We start from the raw sequence: 15,921 nt of genomic DNA, 5'->3' as shown, positions 1-15,921 counted from the left end.
TGGTTCAGGAGTTAAGCCTCTGCCTTCGGCTCAGGTCTTGATCTCAGGGTCCTGGGATCAAGCGCCGCATCGGGCTCTCTGCTCATCGGGGAACCTGCATCTCCCTCTCTCTGCCTGCCTCTCTGCCTACTTGTGAGCTCTCTCTCTCTGTCAAATAAATAAATAAAATCTTAAAAAATAAAAAAAAAATGCTTATTATGTGTCAGGCCTGGATTGAAGCATTTTTTACGTGCATATGCATTTAAGCTCATGTATTACTAGGAGCGAGACCGTGTATGTCAATTAGCTTTTGTTGTGTAACAAACGTCCCCAAAATATAGTGTCTTTTTAAAATAAAAAAGATTTATTTATTTATTTGAGAGAGAGAGAAAAAGAGAAAGAGTGGGATGGGGAGGGGCAGAGGGAGAAGGAGAGAGAGACTATCTAACAGCCAAAATCAGGAGTCAAACACTTAACCAACTGAACCACCCAAGTGCCCCGGGATATAGGGTCTTTTTTTTTTTTTTTAAGATTGTATTTATTGGACGGAGATCACAAGTAGGCAGAGAGGCAGGCAGAGAGTGGGGGAAGCAGGTTCCCCGCTGAGCAGAGAGCCCGATGCGGAGCTCAATCCCAGGACCCTGGGATCATGACCTGAGCTGAAGGCAGAGGCTTAACCCACTGAGCCACCCAGGTGCCCCCAGAAATGTAGTGTCTTAAAGCAATATACATTTGTTATTTCTCACAGTTCTGTGGTTTTATTGTGTTAAAAATAAGACAACAGGCCCCAAATGGAGTCTCTTATGCTAAGCCCCACATTACCAAATGGAGACTTAATACTTAATTTAATTACTGTTTTTGCTTCCCCAGAAATGGAATTTTAAACCAGTCAATCAGGAATTACCTGGTTCATACTAATTAGGAAATCTCCCTGATAGACTCCCGTCCTCCCCGGCAAAGTGACCTTGCTACAACCAATCTTCTTTTTGTGCACAAACTTCCTTGACCTTGTTCCCTTCTGCCTATAAAAGTCTTCATTTTGGGGGCACCTGGGTGGCTCAGTGGGTTAAACCTCTGCCTTTGGCTCGGGTCATGATCCCAGGGTCCTGGGATCGAGCCCTGCATCGGGCTCTCTGCTCAGCGGGGAGTCTGCTTCCTCCTCTCTCTCTGCCTGCTTCTCTGCCTACTTGTGATCTCTGTCTGTCAAATAAATAAATACAATCTTTAAAAAACAAAAAAAAGGTCTTCATTTTGTACAGCTACTTAGAGCTCCTTTCTATCTGCTAGATGGCACGTTACCTGATTCCTGGATCACCAAAAAAAGCCAATAAGATTAGAATTTGCTCCTGAATTTTGTGTTTTTTAACAGCTGGGCATTTATTCTGATTTGGCCTGGCTCGGCTGGAGCTGGCTGGTCTTCGACAGCATCTGGCCCAGTGTCAGCCGGGGTGACAGCCACACGCTTCTCACAAGCCAGCCCATTCTTGCTCAACGTGGCGGTGGGAAGATTCTTGGCAGAAGGAGAGAGCAAGCCCTAATGTGCAAACACATCTTCAGCCTCTGCCTGTGTCCCATTTGCTAATGTCCCATTGGTCAAAGCAAGGTACGCGGCTAAAACCGATGTGTCTGGAAGGTATGGATATGGGGTGGAAGAGAATTATGGTAACAATCTTGCAAACAACCCATGGTGTGCTTTTTTAAAAATATTTTATTTATTTATTTGACAAGGAGAGATCACAAGTAGACGGAGAGGCAGGCAGAGAGAGAGAGAGAGAGAGGAAAGCAGGCTCCTTGCTGAGCAGAGAGCCCGATGCGGGACTCGATCCCAGGACCCTGAGATTATGACCCAAGCCGAAGGCAGCAGCTTAACCCACTGAGCCACCCAGGTGCCCCCCCGCCTTTTAAAAAGATTTTATTTATTTATTTGAGACAGAGAAAGAGCGTGAGCAGGGGAGAGGAGCAGAAGGAGAGGCAAAAGGAGAAGCAGACTATCTGCTGAGCAGGGAGCACAATGCGGGGCTCAGTGTGTGGTTGGATCCCAGGACCCTGAGATCAGGACCCAGGCTGAAGGCAGAGGCTTAACCAACTGAGCCACCCAGGCGCCCCTCCCACTGTGTGCTCTTATCACCCCCATTTTATTGATGAGGAAACAGATGCTTGGAGAAGCTAGGGAACTTGATCGCACAGCTGCTGTCGGGCAGAGCTTAGTCTCAAATCCAGGACAAGTGGGGGCAACTTCTGTGCCTTCGGTCCTGTGCTGTGTGTACTGCTGCTTTCTCAGACCTGAGCCATCGTGTCCCAGGGCACCAGCTCAGGGGGGGAAGAGAGAGGAAGTCACTTAAGCAGCCTCCCCCAGGGGCCACTTAGCCAGATTGCTGGCAGGTGTCCATATTGCCTGCTGAATTGAATAACCTCTCCAGCTCTGAGGAAAATCATCCTCATTAAACCTGACCTGTTGTTCGGCTATTGTACTGGACGCTGTGACCTCGGAGTAATCTTGGGAATGTGGGAAATAGATGGAAAGAATAGAAGATGGTGGCAGAAATGAGCCATTGTGCCGCACGTAAATGTGTTAGCCCAGTGGGCAGTCCTTAAACACCTACCGTGTCTGAGCTAGATCCTGACTGTTTAGGAGAAGTACAGGCAGGGGAATGGTTGTTCTCTGAAATACGTTTTCAACAAGGCGTGTTAAGGGTACTTGTTGGCTTGATGGCATTGAAGGCAAAACAACAGACATAAAATGGAGTGGCCTATGCTAAGCCCACATCGCCAAACCGAGACTCCACTGAAATACAGTTTCGGGTCTCCCAGAAATGGAACCTTAAACCAGCCAATCAGGAGTCTCCAGGTCAGCCTTCATTAGGTCGTCTGCCTGGCAGACCCCTGCCCTTCCCTACAAGGAAGGTAACCTTGCAATAACCAGTCTGCATTTTGTGTTGTTCCTGCTCCCTTCTGCATCTGCAGTCTCTTGCCCCCTTTCTATCTGCCAGGTTGGGTGCTGCTCGTTCATGATTTTTCAGGTGAATTCTTTTTTTTTTTTAAGATTTTATTTATTTATTTGACAGACAGAGATCACAAGTAGGCAGAGAGGCAGGCAGAGAGAGAGGGGAAAGCAGGCTCCCCACTGAGCAGAGGGCCTGATGCGGGGCTTGATCCCAGGACCCTGGGATCATGACTCTGGGAAAATGGGGGTAAGCAGGCAGATTTGGGGTAGAAATTAGAGGAATAAAATCCCCAAACCCCATTTTAGATTTGCAATCAAGCAGAAACTCTCAGTCTCCCAGGGTTTGGGTTTTAAAGGGTGGGGGGAGTATTTGTAAGAAACAAAGACCCAAATTTGCATCTGAATGTGGTGCCAATCAAGGCTCCTGAGCTGGAACACCATTAGCAGGAAGGTAGCTATGCAAATGCTCATTAGTTGTAGATTCACAGAAGCATGCTAAGAGAGCTTGAGTGTCTGATGAGATCCAGTGGCCTCAATGATCAGCCACCTTTCTCCCCAGAGAAAGGCAATGTTCCCCAAGAGTAACTATAATCTCCTTCTATAATCTCCTTTACTTCTCTCTCTCTCTCTTTCTTTCTCACACACACACACACACACACACACACACATGCACGCACGCGCGCACACACACACACACACACACACACACACACACACACCTCTATCTCCTCTGTATTCTCAGGGTCTCAGGATGTCAAAGCTGGAAGGACAGTAGAAAACTTCTAGATCAGGGCATCACTTATGGGAAAACTGTGGGTAGAGAAGAGGAAGAGGTAGGAATGTACAACTTGGTCATGGAAGGAGTTGGGAAAAAATCTGTTTATCACCCATAGCACGCTTTCTTCATGGAAAGGAAAGAATCTTGATGGCTTGAGGACAGAATGGAAACACACAATGGGGCCAGGAACCCTTCAGGAGAATTTCAAAGAAGAGCAGACCTCTGCCGGAAGGACTGGAAAGTGGGTGGGGGGGTAGGCAGGTGCAACTTGTAGTGGAAGAAATGCACAGAGAGATGAACAGGTCATAGGGACCCTGTAAAGGGAAAAATTCTCAGGCTTAACCCTGGTCCTGGCCCTAAGGGAGCTCCTAGGAGAGTACCTGGCCCACAGGAGGAATCCAATAGTGCTGTGATTGAGGTAGATTTAGGTTCAAGTTCCAGCTTTCCCGTAGAGCTTCCTTTTTTACCAGTCTCCTATTTATGCACATTAATGCTGAGCTAGACTGTTCTGGTTTTGATCAGTAATGCTGGTCTTCAGGAGAGTGTGCCTATGGAGGCAGAAGGATGACCCCCAAAGTGAGGTCCATCTTGGAAGCTGTAAGTGACATTGTTTTGGCTAGGCAAGGAGCATGTGAACATTTTCTCTTCCTCTTTTGTGACTGAGCTTCCTTTTATTTTTTTTCTTTCCTGGCTACCTTCTGTCTTCCATGTGGGCATGATCTTCAGGGAAGGTGGTCTCTACTCCCAAAGAAGTGGCACCGTTGGTCCAAACCAACCTTGTTTTCTTGTTCCCCTTCCTTCATGATTGGCTTATGCATGGCCTAAGAAATTCTGACAAAGAACATGTGCTGGGGCATCTGGCAAAGGTTTTCCTCGTTGATTGGAAGAAGAAGAAGAGGGAAGAACAACCCCTTTACTGTCTCTGGATACTGTTGTGAGACAGAAAATGCTGCCTGGGGCTTGAACAGCCATTTTGTGGCCACAAGGAGGCTCATAGGTTGAGCAAGGCAGAAAGACGCTGGGCTTTCCTGATAGAACTGAGCTGCTGAAATCAACCCAGTCTGAGGCTGCCTCATTTTATTATGTGAGATAATAACAGTTCTTCAGAGTTCAAAGTTAGATGAATTGGCAGGGTCTGTTTCTTGCTACTGAATGTTCCATAAAAAGAGAGATGGGGATGTACGCTGGAGGCCTGAGGAGGGAGGCTCTGAGGAAAACGAGAGACTGAGACCAGAGCAGTAAGGCTAGAAACGGAATGTTTCTCCAGGAAGAGTCGCTATGAGTGGCCTGATCTTTCGCAGAGCATAGTGACTAAAACCGTGGACCATAGGGGAAGAGTTGCCCACTTTCCAGTTCCGCATTCACAACTTCCTAGCCATGTCACCTTGGGCCAGTTGCTTGATGCCAGTTTCCTTACCTGTAGAACAAGAGCAAAGTAGTACTACTTTATAGGATGCAAGAAAATTAAATTAATAATGTGAGGTACCTAGCAGTACCTATGGTCAGTATGTAACCCATGGTAAGTAGGACACAAGTATTAGCCATGAGATGACTAACATTTTTTCCCTTTGTATGTTGTAATTCCCCTTCATAAAGGAATTAAACTTTTTATTTGGAGATAATTATAGATCTATATGCTTTTATAAGAAAAAATGGAAACGCCAAGTACCATGTATTGGGCTTCTCCCCATTACAACATCTTGCAAGACTATATATTTTTTTAAAAAAGATTTATTTATCTATTTATCTATTTATTTATTTATTTAAGATTTTATTTATTTATTTGACAGACAGAGATCACAAGTAGGCAGAGAGGCAGGCAGAGAGACAGGAGGAAGCAGGCTCCCTCCTGAGCAGAGAGATCATGACCTGAGTCGAAGGCAGAGGCTTTAACCCAGTGAGTCACACAGGTGCCCCAGACTGATTTATTTATTTGAAAGAAAGAGAGAGAGAGAATGCAGGGGGGCAAGCGGAGGGGCAGAGGGAGAGAGAGAATCTCCAGCAGACTCGCCACTGAACGTGGAGCCTGGGTAGGGCTTGATCTCATGACCCTGAGATCATGACCCGAGCAGAAATCAAGAGTCAGACACTTAACTGACTGAGCCACTCAGGTGTCCCTGCAGTGCTCTTGTACAATATCACAACCACAATCAAGACACAGAACATTCCCATAACCACACTGATCTCTCCAGTTGCCTTTTTAGCCACACCAACTTTCCTTCCATCTTCTCCCACTCCCCCTTAATTCTGAGTGACCACGAACCCTTCCATTTCTATAATTGGGTCATTTCAAGAACATTATATAAATGGAGTCATGTAGGATGTGACCTTTTGGGATGGACTTTTTTTCCCTCAGCATCAGTCTTTGGCATCTGTTACCTGTGTCAATGGTTTATTCTTTTTTTTTTTATTAAAGATTTTATTTATTTATTTGACAGAGATCACAAGTAGACAGAAAGACAGGCAGAGAGAGAGGGGGAAGCAGGCTCCCTGCTGAGCAGAGAGCCCGATTTGGGGCTTGATCCCAGGACCCTGGGATCATGACCTGAGCTGAAGGCAGAGGCTTAACCCACTGAGGCAACCAGGCGCCCTGGTACCAGTCTATCTTTTTGTCCTTTTAATAAGGTCTCAAGACTCTGCTCCGATATTTCAGAAGATGATTCTTGGAAGGGAGGAAGCTGGAACTTGGGTTTTAGATAATGAGCACTTAATAAATGCAGTGTGTTCATAATAACCGATGAGAGCCAGGAATGCACGGTGGAAAGGGAGAATGGAGGGAGACAAGGCATTTATGTTCTCCCTGACCCTAAGGACACAGAATTGGGAATTATCCTTAGTGAGAGCTCCCATTTGAGGGTGCTAAGATGGACTGCACTTGGGAAAACCATCTCCTGGCAGCAGCCAAGAAGAGGAAAAAAAGTAGCAAGAGTCGAAGGAAGGACCCAAACTCTTCAGAATTAGAAAAACTACCAAGAGAAGATCAGGATGTTTCCCCTTACCTCTCATCAATGAGGACATTTGTATCTCAAATAATAAGAACTGCAGAAGTTCAGAGAATGTTTAGATGGCCCAGAACATCAAGGTTGCTTGGCCAGTTGCCTCCGTTTGAAGATGGAAAACCAAGCGTGGGAAAATGGATTCTGTCCCTCATCTTCCTCAATACATGTGTTTCTGGGACAAGGAGAGATAGGAGAGATTCCTGAAAAGGAGAAATTAAAAAGTTTAAAATAGAGCTGGCAGAAGTGAGGGAAGAAGGAAAAGTCGAGAAAGATCTAGCAGCTTGGGGGGTGGTCATCACTGCAGATTTGAAAACTTAGCCTCTCAGTGGTGATGTTGGAGATGTTTCTGTCTGGAAAATGAGTGTTTCTGTAAAGTGGGGAGCATAATTATTCAGCTTGGCATGAAGTCCTTCTAAAGGAGAAATAATGTCACATTTAAGGTCTTTTATTTTTTCTTCCAATGATCTGCTTTTCTTGTTGTAAGAGTAGGACATGTTCTACTGTGTAGTAACAGCATTGTTGAATCACTATATTGTATACCTGAAACTAATATAGCACTATGTTAGCTATGATGGAATTATCATTAAAAACTTTAAAAAAATCAAATAAATAAAAATTTTACAAAATGCCCTCTCCCCCAAATGTGGAGCACCTTTCCTTAGAGAAAACATGGAAACTACTAACAAGGAAAAAGAAAAACAGAAGGAAGGAAATGAAATCACTCCTAATTCTACTACACTACCAAAGCTGTTTTACGTTACTTCCATTATTTCACATTATTTTTTAAAACATGCTACAAAGCTCAAATTTTATGTCCAGCTTTTTATTTTCCCTTTTCCATTATATGACAATTTTCCTTGTTATTAGAAACTTTCGGTCAATGTAATTTTTAATGCTACCTCATAATATATCGAGCAGCTGGACTGTAATTTCCTGAATAAATCATTCCCATTAGTCACACAATTAGCTTGTTTCCAGTTTCTGTCTATTAAAATTAATGTTTCGATGAAAGCTGCTACGAGAATACCCACAGTCACTATTCACTGAGCACTTACTGAGCAAAGTGGTTCATTTATTTGATTCTCAAAACAACCCTGCCAGGCAGACATGATTGTGGCTTGTTCCCCTTTCTTTTTATTATTAAATTATAAAAATAAAACGTGTCTCTATAAAAGCAATTCAAGCAAAACTAAAGGGATCTAATAGGAAAAGGCTTGTGATGCATGTACTAGCCAAGAAACACCAATGATTGCTGGAAAACCACTAGAAACCAGGGAGAGGCCAGGAAGGATTCCTCCCCCCGGCAACCAAACATACAGATTTCAGAGAGCATGGTCCTGCCAACACCTTGATTTCAGACTTCTACTTCTAGAGCTGTTAAACGATACATTTTTGGGTTTTAAAAAATACATTTGTCTCTAAAGCCACCCAGTTTGTTGTACTCTGTGAAAGTAGTTCTAGAAAACTAAAACCCATGCAAACTTCCAGAACTAGTATGGGACAGAGCTGGAATTTAAAGTCAGGTAGGTGAGACCCCAAAGCCAGTGCCCTTAATCAAACAGGATTATTATTATTATTATTAATTATTATTTTTTAAGCAAACACCTATATAATGCAGATCATATGCCAGGCTCCGTTCGAGGCACTTCACACGGATTTCTCAGAAGTAGGCGTTTCCCCACTCTGTGGTTGAGGGATTTCCTCCTGGAAAGGGCCGGCGGCCTCCACTAGGGGGCAGGCCCGCACCTTTGTGTATAGCAAGGACAAGAACCCAAAAGGCGGGAGGCCTGCCTTCTGGCAGTTCCCTCTGCACAAATTGCCTAGAGCTTTGGTCCACTCAAGCCAGGACGGCCTCTCAAGACGGGGATGCTCATTCTAGAAGCACAGAAGCTTCTGGATTCTCTGAGGGAGGGAGAACCAGGAACCTGGGGGCATGGGCAGTCTGGTGTCTAGCGAGCTCTGCCTTCGGGTAAGGAACATGTCAGCTGTTTCTCCTCCAAACAGATCTTTTTTTTTTTTTTTTTTTTAAGATTTTATTTATTTATTTGTCAGAGAGAGAGAGGGAGAGAGAGCAAGCACAGGCAGACAGAATGGCAGGCAGAGGCAGAGGGAGAAGCAGGCTCCCTGATGAGCAAGAAGCCCGATGTGGGACTCGATCCCAGGACGCTGGGATCATGACCTGAGCCGAAGGCAGCTGCTTAACCAACTGAGCCACCCAGGCGTCCCATCCTCCAAACAGATCTTGACTCCATTCTCACTCAGCCACCTTCTGAGGAGTAAGGAAGTCAACATTTGTGTAACAGGTGCCATTTGGGGGCATGGAGGTCCAACTGTTCCCCTTTCTTTGGAATTGACTCAGCAGCCACATCTGGACCTCCCCACCCTATACCCCGGTCCACTGTGCAGCCTGAGGTTTTGGCCGCAATGCTGTGACGGCGGTAAGGAGAAGTCCCTGCATTCTTGCTGCTGAGTCTGTCCTGACTGCGTTTCTTGGTCATTCCGTTCTTCCTTGGATACTGTCAGTCCCCAGCCAAGACCTTTTACTTCTTACAGATCCCCTGCTCTTTTAAAGCTAGGCAGAAGGAGCATCAACTACTTACAGAAGAACAAAAGCAAAAACCTGAATTAAAAACATGAATCAGCGGGGCGCCTGGGTGGCTCAGTGGGTTAAGCCTCTGCCTTTGGCTCAGGTCATGAGATCGAGGGTCCTGAGATCGAGCCCTGCATCGGGCTCTCTGCTCAGTGGGGAGCCTGCTTCCCCCTCTCTCTCTGCCTGCCTCTCTGCCTACTTATGATCTCTGTCTGTCAAATAAATAAAAATAAAATCTTAAAAACAACAACAAAAACATGAATCAAGGGGCACACTTAGAAGGGCACGCAACTCTTGCTGTCAGGGTGGTGAGTTCTAGCCCGATGTTGGGTGTAGAGATGACTTAAATCAATAAAACCTTAAAAAAAAAAGTGAGTTTAAAAAAAGATGGCTAATGTGGCTAGCAGAAGCAATTAAGTCTGTTATTTAAAGTCATGAGGGAGGGGCGCCTGGGTGGCTCAGGTCATGATTTCAGGATCCCAGGGTGGAGCCCCAGCTCAGCAGGGAGCCTGCTTCTCGCTCTCCCTGCTTGTGCTCACTTGCTTTCTCTCTCTCTCTGTCAAATAAATAAAATCTTTAAAAATAAAAAAAAAATAAAATAAAATCACGAGGGCAAGAAATAGCTAAAAATAATAAATTCATCAGAACAACCCGCACACGGAAAAGAGCCTAACTGCCCGTGGGTTCTTCATCCGTATTCTTTGTCAAGGCTGCAGGAATTCACTAGAAATGATATCACACAAAACCGAGGGAAAGAGGAGAGAGGGAAAGCGACACGGAGCTGAACTTCACTTTCATAGCAACGGAGACAATGAGCTTCAGATTGATAATTCAAGACAGAGGTAGAATCGCATTATTTCAAATCACAGCGTTACCGCCGCAGTTAAAACAAGAGAAGCTTATCTGAAAAGCGAGAGGGGCTTTTCCACATCTTGCTAAACACTGTGTATTCTGAGTCTTTTATTTGTTTCATTGTATGTTCCGCTCCGAATCTGTGTGCTTCAAAAGGTCCAGGCTCCCGGGAGGGAGGGAGGGAGGGATGGAGGGAGCGGGGGACTGAGATCCAGGACTCCCCCGTCACCCGCACCAACCGCCCCTGCCCAGAAGGGGGCGCAGTTCTCCAACTTGCACAGAGGCCCTTCCAGGCTCCTAGCCAGTCCAATAGGGGGAAATAGCCTCTCATCCTTGTTTTAATTTGCATTCCCTCAGTTGTGTATGAGAAGGACTATTTTCTCCTATGTTTACATGCCATTCGTTTTTCTTTTTTTCTGTGAATTGCCTTTTTATGTCCTTGAGGCTTAAAGGAAATTCTATCCCCTCCCGCTCGGTACTTTCTTTTTCTCATTGGATCGCATTATTACTCAGCTCCCTCCTGTGGGCTATTTTTGGCATCTTAGATCTACTTTAAGTTCTCCTTTCCCCTTCCTCCTGCTTCTCTCCTTCCCTCTTCCTCCTATACCTATTTGAATTTGTAAATGCCTGCTGATAATGCTGACACCCGCGCTTTCTTCTCTGTCCCACTGTGGGGAGGGGGACATGTCCATGGTAGTGATAGACCTTCCATCAGTGTTAAATATGAAATAACCATGTCTGTCTTGTTCGGTGCTTTTTATTTCTGAACACCCCCCCCACCCCCCAGCCCCTCAGCCCCCCCACTCCCCCGCTTCTAGACCTTCTGCAAACCCTCTACATTCTACCGTGGCCTTAGATTTTTGGAGCAAAAGCCAAGAAAATCTTGGTGGAGGTGTTCTGCTTTTTACGTTTGCCACAGACTTTGTCTGGGGTCAGGACTCTAAAAGCTGGCTCTCTGCTTGGGTGGAGGAAAGACAGTGGGGAGAGGAAAAGTGTATACAAAAATCCTTAAGTAGGGGCGCCTGGGTGGCTCAGTGGGTTAAGCCGCTGCCTTGCGCTCAGGTCATGATCCCAGGTCCTGGGTTCGAGCCCCACATCGGGCTTTCTGCTCAGCAGGGAGCCTGCTTCCTCCTCTCTCTCTGCCTGCCTCTCTGCCTACTTGTGATTTCTCTCTGTCAAATAAATAAATAAAATCTTAAAAAAAAAATCCTTAAGTAAAAGCCAAAATCAGATTTGACCATGTTTGTATAAACACAGTTCTGGAAGAAACTGGGCCCAATACTTGTCAGTGGTTGCCTTGGGGGAGGGGATTTTCTTTCTTTTTTGACATTTTTTTTTTTTTTTAAAGATTCACCTATTTATTTCAGAGAGAGAGAGCGAGAGAGCCTGTGCAAGCGGGGCCAGAGGCAGAGGGAGAGGGAGAGTCTCAAGCAGACTTCTTGAGCCCGATGCAGGGCTTGATCTCAAGACCCTGAGATCAGAGGTGAGCTGAAACCAAGAGTCCAAGGCTTAACCAACTGTGCCACCCAGGTGCCTCTGTCATGTCATTTTTAAAATTAGGATTATGGGTGAGTTTTACTTTCTTTCCCTCCTCTCAGACACCTCCATCCTCTTAATATGTCATTTAAATATTTATAAAAAATAATAATATGGTGAAATTCAAAGAGTCACAAAGTACTCATCATGAAAATGAAGTTTCTCTTTTAGCTGTATCCCCAAAGGCTGTGACTTATATCACTTTCTTATGTAAGTTTCCAGACATATTCTGTGTATAATCTCTGTCCATCTCCCTCATCGGTGTCTGAGTCTATCTCTGTCTCTTATCCTATACTCTTTTTTTTTTAAGATTTTATTTATTTATTCGACACAGAGAGAGAGATCACAAGTAGGCAGAGAGGCAGGCAGAGAGAGAGGGGGAAGCAGGCTCCCTGCTGAGCAGAGAGCCCCACATGGGGCTTGATCCCAGGACCCTGGGATCATGACCTGAGCTGAAGGCAGAGCTTTTAACCCACTGAGTCACCCAGGCGCCCCGTCATCTTTTACTCTTTTTATACTAGTGAGTGTATCACATGCAGACTTTTATGCTCCCCACAGTATATTTTGGAAATTGTTTAACATTGGAGCCCGTAAAGATCCATCTCATTTTAAAAAATGGCTTTGTAGGGGCCCTTGGGTGGCTCAGTCAAACCTTTGACTGTTGATTTCGGCTAAGGTCATGGTCTCAGGGTTGGGAGATCAAGGCTTGCATTGGGCCTGCACTCAGCGGGGAGTCTGCTTGAGATTCTCTCTCTCCCTGTGCCCCTCACCCCCCCGCTCTAAAATAAATAAAGCTTTTAAAAAATGGCTTTGTAATATTCTTTTTTTGGTTTTGTTTTGTCTTGTTTTTAAGTAGGTTCCACACGCAGCATGGAGCCCAATGTGGGGCTTGACTTACGACCCTGATATCAAGACCTGAGCTGAGATCAAGAATTGGACACTTAACTGACTAAGCCACACAGACACCCCCCTTTTTCTTTTACTTATTCCTTTTTTAAAAATGTAATATTCTCATATGGAAGTTCTGTAGCATAATGAACTCTCTTCCCATTGGCTGGGGAAGACTATTTTCATTGTTTTTTTGCTACTGCAAACAATAACCCAAACAATAACCCGCAGCAAACATCTTTTCTCAGATTTAGGAGTGTGTCTGGGGTTAACTCTTTTTTTTTTTTTTTTAAGATGTTATTTATTTATTTGACAGATAGAGATCACAAGTAGGCAGAGAGGCAGGCAGAGAGAGAGAGGGGAGGAAGCAGGCTCCCTGCTGAGCAGAGAGCTCCATACAGGGCTTGATCCCAGGACCCTGAGATCATGACCTGAGCCGAAGGCAGAGGCTCAACCCACTGAGCCACCCAGTGCCCCTTGGGGTTAATTCTTGAAACTAGGGTTACCAGGTCGAAGGTGTTTTTGTTTTGTTTTTTTGATGCTTCTGATTTTTAATAGCTTATAATTTCCTTCCAAAGAAGTTGTATCAACATGTGCTCACACCAGCAATGTGTGCAGGTGTCTGTGTTTATGTTTCCTTTTCAAACTAACCTCCGGTCATGCTTTTTAATCTTGTCTGTCTGTTGGGTGAGACTAGTATCTTGCTGTGTTTCTTTAATCAGTGGCAAGACTGATCATTTTTGTTTGTTTGTTTTTAAGTAGGCTCCATGCCCATTGTGGAGCCCAACATGAGGCTTGAACTCATGACCTGAGATCAAGACCCGAACTGAGATTAAGAGTCAGATGCTTAACCGGCTTAGCCACCCAGGCACTGTTCATCTTTTTATGTTTATAAACCACATGGATTTCTTTTCTTGTGAACTAGTTACTCTTGGCCTTTGTCAACATTGTTTTGCTGTTGGGTTGTTGGTCTTCCTCTCATTGATTTTTATTTTTTATTATTTATTTTTTTAGAGAGGGATGGGGAGGGGCAGAGAGAATCTAAAGCAGCACTTGACCCCCAGACCTGAGATGGTGATCTGAGCTGAAATCAAGAGTTAGATGCTGGGACACCTGGGTGGCTCAGTTGATTAAGCGTCTGCCTTTGGCTCAGGTCATGATCCCAGGGTCCTGGGGTGGAGTCCTGCATCTGGCTCCTTGCTCAGTGGGGAGCCTGCTTCTCTCTGCCTGCTGCTCCCCCTGCTTGTGCTTGCTCGCTCTTTCTCTCTCTCTCTCTGACAAATAAATAAATAAAATCTTAAAAAAAAAAAAGAATTTCCTTAAAAAAAAAAAAAAGAGTCAAATGCTTAACCGACTGAACCACCCAGGCACCCTCCCTCTTATTAATTTTTAAAAGGTCTTTTTATGTTAGGAAAATTAGCTCATGCTTTGTTACATATGTTGTGAATATTTTTCCTAATTTGCAGTTTGTTTTTTTATTGTTTAGTATCTTTCTTTTTTTGTACTGTGGAAATTTACTTTTTTTTTTTTTTTAAAGATTTTATTTATTTATTTGACAGAGAGAAATCACAAGTAGGCAGAGAGGCAGGCAGAGAGAGAGGAGGAAGCAGGCTCCCCGCTGAGCAGAAAGCCCGATGTGGGGCTCGAACCCAGGACCTGGGATCATGACCTGAGCCGAAGGCAGCGGCTTAACCCACTGAGCCACCCAGGCGCCCCAATTTACTTTTTTTTTTTAACTTATTGATACTTATCAGTCTTTTTTCAGATTTGTGTCTTTCTAAGAAAGCCCTTCTTTCTTCCAAGATTATAAAAAAGTTTCCCATTTCTCTATTCTAGTAGCTTCATTTAAAAAATTTTTATTATTATTATTATTTAATTTTAACATTTTTTGCTCTATCTCAAAATAATTTGACATCAAGAATGAGGTAGGGGGCACCTGGGTGGCTCAGTCGGTTAAGCATCTGCCTTTGACTCAGGTCATGATCTCAGGGTCTTGGGTTCAAGCCTCGCCTAGGGCTCCCTGCTCAGTGGGGAGTCTGCGTCTCTCTCTCTCTCTGCTCATGCTCTCCCTCTCTCGCTCAAATAAATAAATCTTAAAAAAAAAAAAAGAGGGGCGCCTGGGTGGTTCAGTGGGTTAAAGCCTCTGGCTTCAGCTCAGGTCATGATCCCAGGGTCCTGAGATTGAGCCCCACATCAGGCTCTCTGCTCAGCGGGGAGCCTGCTTCCCCCTCTCTCTCTGCCTGCCTCTCTGCCTACTTGTGATCTCTGTCTGTCAAATAAATAAATAAAATCTTTAAAAAAAGTGAGGTAGGAACCCACCCAACCTGACACCATTTTTAATTTGGATGACTACCTACATCTGGAACTATTTTTTGGTAACTCCATCTTTTCTTTCATTTATCTGAAATGCCTTTTTTTTATCCCATATAGAGGCTCAGTAAGACAGATACCAGCAGAAAGTCTTGGTCAACTAAACTGACACGCTGGCCAGTTCTTCATTTTTCTTGCTGATGTTGTTGTCTTTCAAGAAGGTAGAGGAAGTATCTAGAGGAACCGTTGACTTGGGCCAAATTCTGGCCAACTAGGCGGAACAAACTGGTGAGGGGAAGTGACAGAAACCCTGGTAGAAAGTAACTGTGTCATTCTAGATACTCTGTCTGCCTCCCACCACTTTGGTTAACCCCCAGCTCCATCCAACCCAGCTGGGAACATCCCTTGTGGCCAGCATCCCTGACAGCTTGGTTCTATCTCTAGCAACAGGAAGTCTCACAAGCAAGTTCCCCAAACATGCCCTGCTCTTTCTTGCCTTCATTTCTTTGCAGATGCTCTTCCCTCCATTTGCAAGACTTTCTCACACTTTGCCTAGCTAACTATGTATCCTCCCTGTGTCAGTTTCAAGGTTGCCTCCAACTTGAAGTCTTCCCTGATATCCTAAGTGAGAAGGTCCATAGTACCTCCTATCCTTCCTTAGTCTTTATCCAAGACTGATGGGGGACAGGAGGATGGGAAAGCCACTCACATTTCAGAAACCTGATGTTCTGGAAAGTGGCCTGGGGTAGATCCCCAGTAAAGATTTTTTTCATAGTCTATCTACCTAGGACCAGGACCAGCTATACAATTTGGGAGGACCAGTGCAGAATGGAACTGCAAGGTGCCCTTGTTCATTGATTACAAAATTCAAGATGGTGACAGCAGAGCATTAAACCAAGTCTGGGGGCACCTGAGTGGCTCAGTGGGTTAAGCCTCTGCCTTTGGCTCAGGTCATGATCTCAGGGTCCTGGGATCGAGCCCCTCATTGGGATCTCTGCTCGGCAGGAAGCCTACTTCCCCCATCTCTCTGCCTGCCTCTCTGCCT

General features: G+C 44.9%; 1 long non-coding RNA gene across 1 annotated transcript; it reads left to right on the top strand.

Moving 5' to 3' along the window:
* Nucleotides 1-1,345: 1,345 nt before the first annotated feature.
* On the top strand, nt 1,346-14,154 carry LOC125090371 (uncharacterized). Its single transcript, XR_007124316.1, has 3 exons — nt 1,346-1,582; nt 10,000-10,298; nt 14,126-14,154. It is a non-coding gene; the product is annotated as an uncharacterized LOC125090371 (long non-coding RNA).
* Nucleotides 14,155-15,921: the final 1,767 nt, after the last annotated feature.

The sequence above is a fragment of the Lutra lutra genome, chromosome 18 (assembly GCF_902655055.1).
Source record: "Lutra lutra chromosome 18, mLutLut1.2, whole genome shotgun sequence".
Classification (NCBI taxonomy): Eukaryota; Metazoa; Chordata; class Mammalia; order Carnivora; family Mustelidae; genus Lutra; species Lutra lutra.
This window is presented reverse-complemented; position numbering and strand designations above follow the sequence as displayed.